This window comes from Pinus tabuliformis, chromosome 1_2 (genome assembly GCF_031772625.1).
Source record: "Pinus tabuliformis cultivar Carrire ecotype Pingquan chromosome 1_2, CPIR1, whole genome shotgun sequence".
Lineage (NCBI taxonomy): Eukaryota > Viridiplantae > Streptophyta > Pinopsida > Pinales > Pinaceae > Pinus > Pinus tabuliformis.
The window spans coordinates 124,123,195-124,138,701 of NC_142298.1; positions in this window are offsets into that span (position 1 = coordinate 124,123,195).

Consider the following 15,507-nt stretch of genomic DNA (forward strand, 5'->3'; position numbering starts at 1 on the left):
GATATATGCCATGGCAGCTGTTGTGTCGACCTATTTTAGAAAGATTGCATTTCCCTTTCAAGGAGGGATTACAATTGTCGATCAGCAAAACTTCCTCCCCAATGGTTCTCAATTTACTGGAAGCATTCCCATGATCCATGGAAGCCCCCATTCGCTTCATAATATCGGAGTAGGCCTACAAAAAGATCCTATACTAATGGGAACTTTCGCTCTTCCACCTCCAATCAATCTAGCGGAAGTAGCTTCGATAGGAACCTGCAACATGATATCTTCTATAAATATCTTAGAAATCGATATCGACATGGGTCATGCAGTGGTTTTTCCCCCAAGCCCAACGGAAATATTATAGCAATCAATGTTCCTAGCATGGGAGGCAAACCTAAATCAACGCTCGTCAAGCATTTGGATAGATAGGTCTAGAGAATATGGTACTCCTTCAGATCCTTGGTCGCGAGTGCATGTCAATGACGAAGGAATTGTCCAATCTATGGTGATTGAAGGAGCACCATGGAATGATTCCCACCATCATTCTCTTCTTCCGGATTGTGGAGAAGATACTCAAAATGACCTTTATCATCCTTCAGTCTTTAATTTTATGTCAAATACTCTAAATACGGTGGATTACGGTGGATTACACCCTTCATTGACCAGATAATTGATGAATGCGCCGGATGCGAAATCTTTTCATTCATGGATGAATTCTCCGGGTATAATCAAATAAACATCCGCCCACAGGACCAGTCAAAGACTACATTTATTTGTGCGTGGGGCACATTCGCATATCTAAAATTACCCTTTGGTTTAAAGAACGCAGGGGCAACATTTCAAAGGGCAATGAATTATGCCTTCCATGACATCAAAAACATCGTTCAACCATACCTTGATGACCTTCTGGCTCATTCGCGAAAGCGGACTGATCATCTGCAGCATTTAAGAGCGATATTTCTACGTTGCCGACACTACAAGATATGACTCAATCCGCACAAATGTGTATTTTGCGTCAGTTCTGGTCATTTACTTGGCTTTGTAGTCTCCAAGGATGGGATTCGTCTCGACCCGTGTAAGGTCCAGGCAATCATAAATTTGCCTCCACCTTTGAATTTGCTTTAGATTCAGAAACTCCAAGGGAAAGCAAACTTTCTGAGGAGGTTCATTCCAAATTACACAGAACTTGCTAAAGGTTATACACATCTTTTGAAAAAGGAGGTACCCTTTGTCTGGGATCAGGTTGCGCAAGCTTCCTTTGATGCTTTAAAAGATTCCCTAATGAAAGCATCATTAATATACGCCCATGATTATCAAAGAGATTTTAACCTGTATCTGGCTGCAGTAGATACGACCATCGCAATGGTTTTAGTTCAAGAAGTCAATGGAATTGAGCATCCTATATATTATTTAAGTAAAAACTTAAATGATACAGAAAGAAAATATTCTTACGTTGAAAAGCTAGTGCTTGTAGCTATTCAAGCGATAAAAAGATTTCGACACTATGTCCTCTTTCGGAAAACTACCATTCTGTCAGATTGCAACGCCATGACTTATATATTGTCGCGACAGTTACTGGGGGGCAAATACTCAAAATGGATAGCAATCCTACAAGAGTTTGATCTGGAATTTGTAAAATCCAAATCAAAGAAAGCTCTACTTTTCGCAGAATTATTGTGCGATCTCCCATCGTCGTCCAACGATGAAACATCTGAAGAATCAATCGTGGATGAAAGTTTGTTTCTGATATCTACAAGCAATGAGTGGTATGGGGATATAATCATTTATCTCCAAACCCAAAAATTTAGACCAAACACCTCCCACTCTGAACAAAAACGTATTTGATAACAAGCAAAAGACTACATGATCGTCGGTGATACACTTTACCATCGTGGTATCGATACAGTTCTGAGAAGGTGCCTCACCCATGAGGAGGCTGAAAATGTCCTGAACGAGTGTCATTCAAGCGCGTGTGGAGGGCATCAATCTGGATATGCTACATCAAAATTTTTTTTACGAGCAGGATACTTCTGGCCAACAATGTTCAAAGATTGCATAACCGCAGTCAGAAGTTGCCATGCTTGTCAAATTTTTGATAGCAAAACCAGAAGACCACCCGCACCTCTATAGCCAATAGTTGATGTTGGGCCATTCGCCAAATGGGGCATCGATTTCATGACATGTAACACCACCTCGACTGGGGGGCATGGGTATATCATAGTCGCAGTTGACTATTTTACCAAATGGGCCGAGGCGATGCCTACATTAGATAATACTGGTCAAACAGCTGCCCTCTTCTTTTTCAATCATGTAGTCGCCAGATTCGGCGTACCACAGGCTATAGTCACAGATCATGGATCGCATTTTCACAATCACATGATGGTCGAATTAGCTGCCAAACTAGGCTTGTCTCACGACAACTCTATTCCATATTATCCACAAGCCAACGGACAAGTTGAAGCGATCAACAAGGTCCTAAAACACATGCTACAAAGGATGATCGGAGTTCACAAAAGAAGATGGCATCTAATCCTGTACTCAGCTTTGTGGGCTTACCGAACATCGGTAAGGAATGCAACTGGGTTCACACCCTTCTAACTGGTATATGGCCTGGAAGTAGTCCTACCAATCCAGTGTGAAATCTCGTCTCTCAAACTCGCAATTGATCTCCTCCCCAGAACTTCAGAAGAAGATGCTCGTTTCTTGGAATTAATCCAATTGGATGAAACTCTTTGTGACGCCGCTTTGGCTAACGAAGCCCATAAGAAATGAGTCAAGGCGCAGTTCGACAAAAATGTCAAACCCCGTGTCTTCTCAGAAGTTGACTTGGTCTTGCTTTACGACCAAGAATCCGATAAATTGGGAGCAGGTAAATTTAAGTCTTTATGGATAGGCCCCTATATTTTTAAACGAGTGTTAGCAAAAGCAGCCTACGAGTTAATGGACTATGATGGAATTCCACTGGCGCAACCTCGTAATGGGTTGTACCTCAAGCGTTACTATGCGTAATGGTAACCAGTGTGCTTTTGTTATATTTTTTTTTTTGCTAAAGTGCTTGTTTTGGTCGAGTAATCCACTTCTTACATTTATTGCAGATGTCAAACCTATTGGAGCCATGTGTTGGATATGCCGACAGAGCGAGTCATAGTTCGCGGAACCTGTCCTCCGCAGCCTGGGCCATTTTTGATCCAAGCGGCGAGTTAGTAAGTTTCAAAGGTGTATGTATTGGTTGATCAACGAATAACATCGGTGAGTATAGCGCGTTGATAGAGCTTCTCTCTGATGGCATCAATCATGGTATACGCCGACTAATTATCAGGCTAGTCTCACAACTCGTAATACTACAACTCAATGGTATATATTCCGTCCGAAACCCAACTATTTATCGCATGTTCCTAAGGGTTAAGATTTTGGAAAGACAATTTTATCTTATTCAATATCAACATATTTCCAGAAACTTAAACACATTAACTGACTCATTAGCAAACTATGTGTTAGATAGACATTTGCAACATTTATAAAAAAAAAAGAAACACATCATCAATGTTTTGCATGTGGATCATGTAGCTCAACCAAAATAAAACTCCGAAAATCAAAACTATATATAACTGTTTATGGTTTACACATAGTGTTCTGTAACCAAGACAAAATCGGTCAAACGACCCAAAAACTCAAAATTCTAGGGGGCACCCTAGTCGAATGATGCTCGTGATAGCAAGTCACAGCCTGTGCAATCATGCGTAGGAGACGATTCCATCGTCTGGGTACACCAGTAGTATGCCGCTGTAACTGAAAAGGTAGCTCGTCGGTCCTCACATCTGGGATACCGAGAGTGAGGCCCTCAACCTGCTCCCGCAAAGCTGTGAGAGTCTCGGCCACATCGAGGTCACGAGGAATAGCCTTTCCGACGGCCTCTTCTGCTGGGGCAATAGCTGGTACTCTCAGGCGAACTACTGGACGAATGGGACCAACATCTGCATGTACACATGAGTTTGATTAAAGTCTTGATAGAATAAAGCACAAGGACATTATAAACAAAAAAACGATAAATAGCAATATGGTCAAAGATTTTACCAATGGCGCCCCACTGCTCGCCATTCGGCAGTACTAAATCTGGATCACACCGGAAGTCCATGCCAACGTATGGATACTCATAATAAACCATCTCCTGACAATCAAACCACTTGAAGAAGGTATCAGAAAATGAAATCTGAGATTGGCCAGCATGCCTAGACATATGGTCAACCCATCTCTACATACGTGGTTCAGTAGGAGAAGGTAGATTGAGTGCGATGTACTGCGGCTGCATCAGTGGTATCTTCTCCAAGGCAAAGGCGGTCAAAATAGAACCATACCAAAAGTTCTTCAACTTCCCGCTCTTTTTCTTGACCAACTGTTCTTTCATCACAAGAAGTACTGTGTCGCACCAATTGAACACCTTCGGCTGGAGGCATTCCAAGGCATGCTACATATAAGATCGATTGGCTACATGAAGAGACGCACTACCGTCCATCCTACCAAAATTAAACAGAATAGTCCTAAGGGACCTGTTAGTGACATCACGGATGATGATCTTGCCATCTTTACTCAGCTGAGATCCTTCTCTGCAGTACTGGTGGACATAATCTCTCACAGAATCGCCTCCTCGAGCCGAACCTGACAAAGAGATGGGGGCACCCCGCCTCGACAAGCCAGTCAAGAAATATATGTCTACTGCAGTTAAGGGGATAGATTTGCCCTGATGTGGAAAACCTGATTGGTAGGATCCCAAGCATCGAGCAAATACTGCAGTAAGTTGATCTGTTGTCTCATGCTAGAAATGCGGAAGAACTTCAGCAAGCCACAATTCTGCAGCGCGTTCACTGTAACTAGATCATGTAGGGCAAGCATGTCCTCTTCTTCATGCTCACGTTCTCGCCATGTAATGGTCATCTTACTCCAAAGATCTCTGAAAAACAAACAAGAGAGGAGTTAGGTCCTGATCTTTGTGAGAAACAGGCAAGAATTTCATCAAAAATTGTGCATCAAATTCCCTTTTTGCACCCAACGAACCTGCAGCAGTGTTCTAGGTTCATTGAATGTCAGATAGCCTTTAGACAGGCAACATTCAACGTAGGTTTCGATACACTGAGGGTGCATTTATGGAAGAATGAGTTCCTTAAACCCCAGGGGCTCAGAAAATCTAGGAATCAAGCTCAAAATGCAAAATGTAAACCATGAAATGAAAGAGGCTAGGTTTAGCTCCTACCTGGTCCAGACGGCGTCGAGAATCGTCGACAGAATCTCCCGAAATCGACTGATGAAAATCGAGGGGGAAAAGCACCTCCAAAGCTCCAACAAACCAAGTTCAAATGAAATGGTAAAATGATACGTAAAAAACACTTTTTAATTACTTTTACGTAGCTCAAAGTAAAATATTAGCGTTTTAAACTCATTTTCAAGCAAATATTGTTCATTTCTGACTAGTTTGATGAAGCAGTTGAAAATATAGTACAATCTTTGAAAGTATGAAGCTATGTATGGTAAAATCAAAACAAGACCATCTAATCGAGCAGTGTTACTGCAGGGTTCAAGCTCGTTAACAAATAAACCCACATCGAGCAGTTTTAGCACATAGTTCAAGCTCGTTAAAAGATAAACATAAGACATGAGCAAATTTTTCCACTCGAATTTAAGCTCGTTAAAAAATGAACTATTCCTCGGTAAATAACCACTGTGAATGTAGTACTTCAGCCATTAAAGCCTTGGTTGTGTTTGCACCATCACCTCCACTTTTTCATTGGCCGATCATTCACCTCCATTTGATTGTTTACCCATTTTGAAGAACAGCTGCGAAGAGTGATTTCACTAGCCATCCTTGTGACACTGCTGTGATTGGAAAATTCCAAAACTTACCTAGAATCAGCTGCTACCCGTTTTATCACTCGTTCCTCAAAAGACGAGTCTTCTTTAAGCTCTTTTCAACTGACTCGTAAAATATGAAAAGATTGCCGAGTCCTTGGCCTTCCAGCTCGTTAAAGGGACAGGAAGTGCTATCCCTCATCTAGATTTTAATCTTTCTGGACCTGAAGGATTATTTCACAAAAAGATCAAGCGCTTGTTTTGTTCGGCTCGTTAAAACTATCGAAAATTCATCCCTTCTGTATTGTTTTATACCTTTTCGGACTTAAGGGATTAGATGACGAAAAAGGAATTTTGGAGTTACCTTTACGTACCTTTTCAGACTCTCTAAAATTGAAAAGGACCGAGTTATCTTTGTCGTTAAACTCGTTAAAAAGACTAATAGCGACAAACTTGTCTTTAGACGAGAACGAGTTTCACTATCGCTAGGCTCGTCAAAACATAGCGATGGGTTTTCCCGAAGGGCAAATTATAGAACAAGCATATGTTATCCTCCTCAAGCTTGACAAAAATAAAGAGGTACTGGTCAGCAATGACTGGGGAAAAATTGGGAAGAAAACTCAAAGAATCTTTATTGGTAGCAAGTCGCTCTTGAGCATGACACTTCCACTCCATGTCCAAGTCGGATTGGGTTGTTTCATTCACCGGTCACATCGCCATGGTCACACCATACCATCCACATTTGGGGTTAATGCTACCAATCCATCACATCAGTGTCACCAACATGTTCAAGAGAAGTCATCCAGAGAAGCCACCTGTGTCTCACCCACTACCATACATTATACTCCATTCTTTCATGACCACCACCCTGAACCGTATATCATCAGATCGTTTTCACCTCCATCAAAATCATTTGCTCCGTTCCGTGTCATTGATGTGGGATTCATTAAGGCCCTCTTGTGACAGATCACTTCTTGTCGACATCAACTCATTATCCAAGAAGTTGGTCTAGGAACACCCCATCCAGTACTTTGAAGCTTGCATGCCTCAATGGCAAGTTTCTCACTTCCGGCAACAGGTTTACATCAATGACCTTCGACCGAAAGATTTTGTGTGGTGTTCAATGCCAAGTCCTTTATTCACACCACGTGAATTGTATTGCAGTACCTTGAGGATCATTATCATTATCGGTGATTCCTCTCACGCTTGTTAACAATTTACATCATTGACTGGTAATCAAGCGATGTCTTTCCATGTTCGACTTCAGAACATTTCTCACATGGATCGACTTGTACTTTGAGTGAAAATCGGACGAGATTGAAGACCCCGGATCTAGTTTCATCCATTTGGGCTGCGATATATATCCAGGGAAATAAAGACATTAAATGTACAACATTGCAGCACAGATAATCATCCTACCAAACGGATGATGGCTCTATCAGAATCATCAGTCTACAATCAGACGATTGTTTGTCCTATGTACATGAAAATGAATTTATAAAGTTGAGCATGGGAATGCCCGCCTCAGCTAGATCATGAAAAATAGTATGAAGATAATGTATTGTATTGTATCTTATTACAGGTCTCCTCCCAGCATTGAAAGAACTTCGGATCCTCATAATAAAGCATTTCACCTGACACCAAAAGGTTAACCGCCTCATACTTTAGGGGGAAACTGTTATAGACATTTTTGTGCCTTACAACTCCAAGCATGAAATGTCCATAAACCAAGGGCTCCTAAGTCCCTAAAAGTGTTTTGCTAACCCCTAAAGGAACAAGGTCAACAAATTACAGCTTCTCCCAGAAGTTCTCCACCAGAAACTGCTTAGAATAAGTCAAAACAGAGTCATTTCAGCTGCTCCACTGGCTAGGTGCGTTGCATTTCACCTAAATACACTGGCTAGGTGCGTTGCAATGCACCGAAATTCACTATGAGGGTGCGTTGGGCAATAAATGACAAATGGCAGTGTCATTCCGCGAGGTGGAGAGACAATGGAAGCTTCCAGAATCTTCTCCTATGACACTTGCTTCACTGAATTCGACCAAGGATGAGTAAAAGGCATTCAGTCTCCAAGTGGAAGCAAGAACTGATAGAGAGAAGACACTAATCAAATCACAAGCTGACTCATCCTCCTTACACATATCTATATATGGATCCCTCATCCCAGAGATCTAGAGGCTGGAATTTTGCACATTGTAAGGAATTGTTGTTGGTTTTGAGACAAACATCAGAGTATTGGGTGATTTATGCTTTGTTGGAGGTGAAGAGGGGCTTCTTTGCTGGGAGGTTGATGCTAGGTCAGGAATCATCGGTTGTAACTCCTCCTGTATCTTCTTGTTTATCAATAAAAACTATTTGAGTTTTTCCTCCATGCTTTTGTATCATTGATGCTTGTTACATTTGTATGGTTAACTTAAATCTGATCCTAAGTTGTTTATGAATATAGATCCATGTCTTTGTATAGTGTTATTCTTCTGTGATCTTACAGGTACCTGGTGAAGCCGGGCAAGTAAGGGAGCAAGTAGCTGGAAGCTGTCAAAGAAGAGATGGATTGGATCAAAGTATTAGCGTAAGACACAGGTTGGTTCTTTCTATTCCTCTCTATCTATAGTTCATAAAGGAAATAAAAAAGTAGTTATCCTCTGTTTGTTTCTAAGGCAGCTGTCACACCTTAGTGGGATAGAGCAGTTCTAAATAGACACTTTTCCCGGTAACATGGGGCAAAGAGGAAACAAGGAAAAAAAGGGCTTTGGTCTCATAGGAAAAGATCTGCAAACCAAAAAACCAAGGAGGCCTAGGTTTGGACAATCTAGAGATTCTCAACAAGGCTCTAGGGGCAAAAATTTGGTGGAGGTGGGTTAAGGATCCTAAAGCACAATGGTCAAGCATATGGAAGGAAAAATATGCCAATTCCTGGCCGGATTCTGATATAATACATATGACAGGAACAGTGAAAGGCTCCCCCATATGGAACAAGGCTTGGGAGAACAGAGAAGTGGTTCAAAGAAATAGTTTCTGGGAAATCAGAGAGGAATATCTAGCACTTTTCTAGGAGGACAAATGGAAACAAGAACCTAATCTTCTAAGGTAATAATCTTTAGGCCTCAAGCAAGAGACTGGCAATCAACGATTAGTTAAGGTGAAAGACTTTTGGGAAAATCCACATAATGCAGGAAAGTGAAGAATTTGGAAAAAAATAGAGAGCAAAGAGGATAGGACCCTCAATAGTAAAGCTGAGTCCCTCAAGAGAATGTTGGATCATAGAATAATTCTAGTAAAAAAAGGGCAAGATCAACTAAGATGGGGCAACAACAAAGAGGGAAACTTCAATCTCAAGGAAGCTAAAGGTCTTCTCCTTGATCCTGAACCATATGCTCCAAATAATACCTGACCGAAGCTTTGGAAGTACAAAGGCTAGATGAAAATAAAACTCTTCATGTGGTTAGTTAACCACTGGAAAATCTTAACCTGGGACAACCTCAAAAAAAGTGGCATGCTGGGATCCTCCAGATGCCATCTCTATGAAACCCAAGAGGATACCATTGAACATCTTCTCAACAGCTGCATTTTCACAGACAGGATCTGGGATTTCTTCACCAACATCTTCAAACAGTCTGATAAAGACAAAGAGTGTATTTTTTACACCCTAAATAATTGGAGGAATAAGTTTTCTGGTAATGAAGTTCTCTATTCTGCCTGGGATCTCTTGTCGGGTTTCATTATATGGATTGTGTGGAAAGAAAGGAATAAAAGAATATTCAAAGAGGTAAAGAATGGCTCTCGTAGCCTGGTGAAGCTGATTGTAAAACAACTTATGTTGGAAATAATACTGAGAGGGGGGGTGAATCAATATTATCAAATTCTTTTCAATATATCTTCCTTATTTATACTTTGAATAATTCTTCAAATATTGATCATTACTTTGTATTTCAATATAATAAAATAATGAGCAGGAACAAGAAAAGAAAATAGTCACACAAAAGAACACCAGATATAAGGTGGAAACCCAATGTGGGTGAAAACCACCTCCTACAATATGTCTCTATCTTCTTTTAATATGAAACTCCTTTTACAATGATTTTGTACTGGTGCAGTCCTTTACCAGTACGCAAGCTACAACCTGCAGAGAGCTACAACTCTCTCTCTCGTTTTCCAGTCTCTCCTGGAAGGGAGCTACAACCCCCTACTTCTTCTCTTTCAAGGACCATGTTGTTGGGAAAAGTATCCAATACGGAATGACCCTATCCCACTCTAAGGGTGATAGTACCTCAGCAACAATCGAAGTAAAGCTATCTAAGATTTCTTCTTTATGAAAGTAAAATAGGGGAGAAAGAGATCCACTAACCGATGTCTTCCGCTAATGGTTGATCCAATCTTCTCTCCTTGCTGCTTGCTCCCAACTCCTTGCTCTTTCACTGGCCCAGCTACACCAAGATCCTGCAAAATGGCAAGAGATGGAAACTACAAGAAGCATACATTCATAATTGATTCAAGGATTAGAATAAATCAAATATACAAGCATAACAATATACCATTGAGACACATGCATATAGAAGAACCTCAAATGCTTTATTAATGGAAGAAGTAAAGTTCAGGAAGTGATACAACCATAAGAGGCCCAATCCAGCATCACCTCCCAGCAGAAAGAAATCTGCTCTTCACCTCCTTCAAAGCAAATCACCCAATAATTCTAAACTCAAACCAACAGCACTTCCTTACATTCACAAGATTCCAGCCTCCCTAGACCTCATGAGAGAGCTCTATATATAGGAGTTTTGGAGAAAGGATGAGTCAGCTTGAAGCTGGAATGAAGCTGACTAGTGTCCTCTCCCACTTCAGTTATTCTTCAGTTCTTGAGTCCACTTGGAGGTTCTTGCTTCCACTTGGAGATCTAGACCCTCTTACTCATCACCAGTCGAATTCCTTGATCCAAGTGTCATTTTGGAAGATTCCTGGGCATTGACACCTTGAGGAATGACTGTGCCACATGTCCCAACTCGCCCAGCGCAGGTAGCCTTCTTTGCAGTTGACATTCAGCGCAGGTAGACAGTGGAGCAGTTGACATTCAGCGCAGATGCTCAGTGGAGCAGTTGACATGATCCAGAATTAGCTTGTTTTTGAGTGTTTTCAGGTGGAGAACTGATATTTAGTGCTGTGGTTTGCTGACCTTGTTCCTCTAGGGGTAGGAACAACATGTTTAGGGACTTTGGATCCCTTAGATTATGGACATTTCATGCCTCATGTTGTAAGGCACAAAAATGTCTATAACAGTTGCCCCCTAAAGTATGAGGTCGTTTGTCGGGTGAAATGCTTTATCAGGAGGATCCGAAGTTCATTCAATCGCTGAGAGGTGACCTGTAATAAAATACAATACAATACATTATGACTCATTCTGCTTTCATGATCTAGCTGAGGCGGGAATTCCCATGCTCAGCTTTATGAATTCATTTTGGTACATATAACAAATGATCGTCTGATGGTAGACTGATAATTCTCTACTGAAATTATCATCCTTTGAGTAGGATGATCATCTGCTGTAATGATGTACATGTCAAATGTCTTCATATTTCCTGAATATATATCGCAGCCCGGATGGATGAAACTAGATCCGGGGTCTTCAAACTCGTTCGATCTTCACTCTAAGTACAAGTTGATCCATGTGAGAATTGCGCTGAAGTCGAACATGGAAAGACATCGCTTGATTACCGGTCAATGATGTAAACCGTTAACAATCGCGAGAGGAATCACCGATAATGATAATGATCCTCAAGGTACTGCAATACAATTCACGTGGTGTGAATAAAGGACTTGGCGTCGAACACCACGCAAAATCTTTCGGTCGAAGGTCATTGATGTATACCTGTCGCCGGAAGTGAGAAACTTGCCATTGAGGCATGCAAGCTTCAAAGTACTGACGGGGTTGTTCCTAGATCAACTTCTTGGATAATGAGCTGAAGTCGACAAGAAGCGATCCGTCAAAGGAGGGCCTTAATGAATCCCACATCAGTGACACGGAACGGAGCTAATGATTTTAGTGGAGGTGAAAACAATCTGTGACATATGATTCAGGGTGGCGGTCATGGATGGATGAAGGATAATGTATGGCAGTGGATGGGACACGGTTGACTCTTTCTGAACAACACCTCTTGAACATATAACGACACTGATGCGATGGATCGGTAGCATTACCCCAAACGCAGATGGTTTGGCGAGACCATGGTGATGAGACCGGTGAATGAAACAACCCAACCCGATGTGGTACGGAGGAAAAGTGTCATGTTCAAGAGCGACTTGCTACCATTAAAGCTTTGAGGTTCTCCCAATTTTTCCCCAGTCATTTCTGACCAGTACCTCTTTATTTTTGTCAAGCTTGAGGAGGATAACATATGCTTGTTCTATAACCTGCCCTTCGGGCAAGCCCATCGCTATGTTTTAACGAGCCTAGTGATAGGGAAACTCGTTCTCGTCTAAAGACAAGTTTGTCGCTATTTAATCATTTTAACGAGTCTAACGACAAGGAAAACTCGGTCCTTTTCATTTTTAGAGAGTCTGAAAAGGTACAGAAAGTTAACTCCAAAATTCCTTTTTCGTCATCTAATCCCTTAAGTCCGAAAAAGTATAAAACAATACAAAAGGGATGAGTTTTCGATAACTTTAATGAGCCGAATAAAACAAGCGCTCGACCTTTTTGTGCAATAATCCCTCAAGTCCAAAAAGATTAAAATCTAGAGGAGGGATAGCTCTTCCGGTCACTTTAACGAGCTGGAAGGCCAAAACTCGGCAAACTTTTCATATTTTAAGAGTCAGTTGAAAAGAGCTCAAAGAAGACTCGTCCTTTGAGGAACGAGTGATAAACAGAGATAGCAGCAGATTCCAGGTACAGGTTGGAATTTTCTAATCACGGCAGTGTCACAAGGATGGCTAGGTGAAATCACTCTTCGCAGCTGTTCCTCAAAATGGGTAAACAATCATAAGGAGGTGAACGATCGGCCAAATGCGCTGTTCCTCAAAATGGGTAAACAATCATATGGAGGTGAACGATCGGCCAAATGACGGTGGAGGTGGCAGGTGCAAAACACGACTAAGGTTTTTATGGCTGATAAATTTACGATCACAGTGGTTATTTACCGGGATAGGTTCATTTTTTAACGAGCTTGAATGCGCCAAAACACTGCTCAATCTTATGTTTATTTTTTAACGAGCATGAAATATGTGCTAAAACTGCTCGGATCTCGCTTTTCTATTTTTTAACGAGCATAAATTTCGCGGTAAAACTACTCGAAATAAGTTTGCATGCCCCCAGCATAATAACGCAAATCGAGGTGCATGCCCCCCAAGCTTCATTGCATTCAACTCGGTGATTGGAATGAAGGTTTACCTTTGAGACTTGGAAAGGGGATTTGTTTCATTTTTTAATGAGGTTGACACAGTAAAAGAACTGTCCTCATGACTCCTTGTTTCATTTTTTAACGAGGTTGACACGAGATAAGAACCGTCCTCGGAGCCCACTGTATTTACAGTATTTCTATTATGGCGATGATCCATGCCGACAAAATATTTAGAAATCTTCCGAATCCATTAGATACAGAAGATTTCATTTTGTAGGTTTCCACCGTGGCCATTCCCGCCAGATTACTTGGAGGCGGTAGGGCGAAAGTACCCATTAAGGCAGGGTCTTTTAGGAGGCCTACCCCAATATTTTGAAGCGAATGATCGCTTCCATGGATCATTGGAATGCTTCCCGTAACTTGCGAACTGTCGGGGAGGAAAGTTTGTTGGTCGACGACTGTAATTCCTCCTTGAAAGGGAAATGCAATCTTCCTGAAGTAGGTCGACACAACTGCGGCCATGGCATATATCCAGGGCCTTCCCAGTAGGATGTTGTAATCGAGGTTTCCATCAATTACTTCAACATCAATTCCTACTGTTTTTCCCCCTAGTTCAACTTGCAAGTTACTGAAAATCCCGTATGGAGTGTATGATCGTCCATCAAATGCTTTTAACATCGTTGACGATTTCGACAAGGGTGGTGAGCCTAAATTTTTCCAGCAACTCATTGACATAAGACATGTAGATGCCCCCTCATCAATAATTGTTCGATGAACAGTTTTGTTGAGGGCTTTCACTTGAATAAGGAAAGCTAGTTGAGCTGGTAACTGAAGGTCATATCCTTTATGATCAAAGGCCACAAGATTGGAATCCATCGGGCCAATCCCACCTATTGTTGATAATAAAGCTTGCTCTTGGAAGGGGTAATTTTGCAGTACCTCACGTGTCGACATAGCGGACGGCGATTGGGCCAGGTCCTCTATCTGTGCTATTTTCGCACAAGGATTAAATGTCGATTTGTGTACTGCTCCCTTTTGCGACTTTATCATTTGCTCAGGAACGATGGGTGGCACAACTTCGGTCAAAGTTGTTGTTGAACTACCAGGTCGTTCATTAACCTTGTTGTTCGACAACTTTGGATTCCCGTAATCTTTATTCCTTGTCAAAGCATCATTCTGTTGCTTTGAGGTAGACAACATAAGCACTTGGGATCGGGAAGCATTTTGATTAGCAACCAGATTTTGACCTGGATTAGGAAACGGATTAGTCAATACTGCTGGGGTTTTTGAACTCTTAAAGAGTTTCTTAACTTTAGCTATATGTGGACAATCTTTCGTCCAATGATCCTCATCGCATATATGACACCCTGCTGGCGGTTTCCTTTTTCTCCCTTTCATTTTCTTCTTGCCCCTTGGTTGCTTCAGTTGTTTGCCCTTGTCGGTCGACATGGCATTTACTTCTGAGGCAAGAAGTTATTCATTTGCATTTTGACTATAAATTTTGTGCTTGCCAATCACGCCATCGCCGGCGTGAGAGTCATTGTTTGATTTAGGAGGAGGAGGAATTGAGAATTCCAATCTAGGGGCGTCAGGTATTTTGTCGTAAAGCATGCCAGACTGAGTATAGACCAAGTCCAGATATTGTGCACGAGCGATAACCTGCTCTTCCGTTACGACTCCCCCCTTTGCCACATCTTCCGTGATGGCAGGAAGTAAGGACTTGATAAACCATTCAGCTAATAGCTGATCGGGAACGTACATTTTTACCATCCTACGACGACGTCGCCACTCATGTATATGATCAGATATGTGGGTGGCAGTCGTCTGTTTGAAGTTGGTAAGGAGTTCTGTTCCCGTTTCATACCTTATTGGTAATTGAAAATGGGTTAAAAAGGTTGTGGCTAAGGTACTGAAGTTGTCGAACGAAGCTCTAGGCAATTCAATGTACCATTTTGCCGCTAGACCCATTAACGTCCTCTGAAAGAGGCGAAGTCTTATCGAATCATCATTTAGGGTGTTCGATGAACACCATAGATGGAATGTCATCACATGATTTGACGGGTCTTCACCCGGATTTCCATTAAATTTAGGAATATCTGACGGAAGTTTATGTGGAATCGCTGGCCACCAAGGGGCATAAGCAATTGGATCATTCATCAGCCGGTTTAGATCTGGTAATTCTAGAGTTGCTACAAAGGGCAACTGTTGATTCAGGTTAGGCGAAGCATACCCAGGATAAGATGGGATCGTCTGAGCAATGGGTCTTTTCAAACCAGCATAATGCTGGCAACTTTGACAAGGTTGATGGGCATAACCATTATAGTATGGTTGCCCATTACTTACAAAGACTTG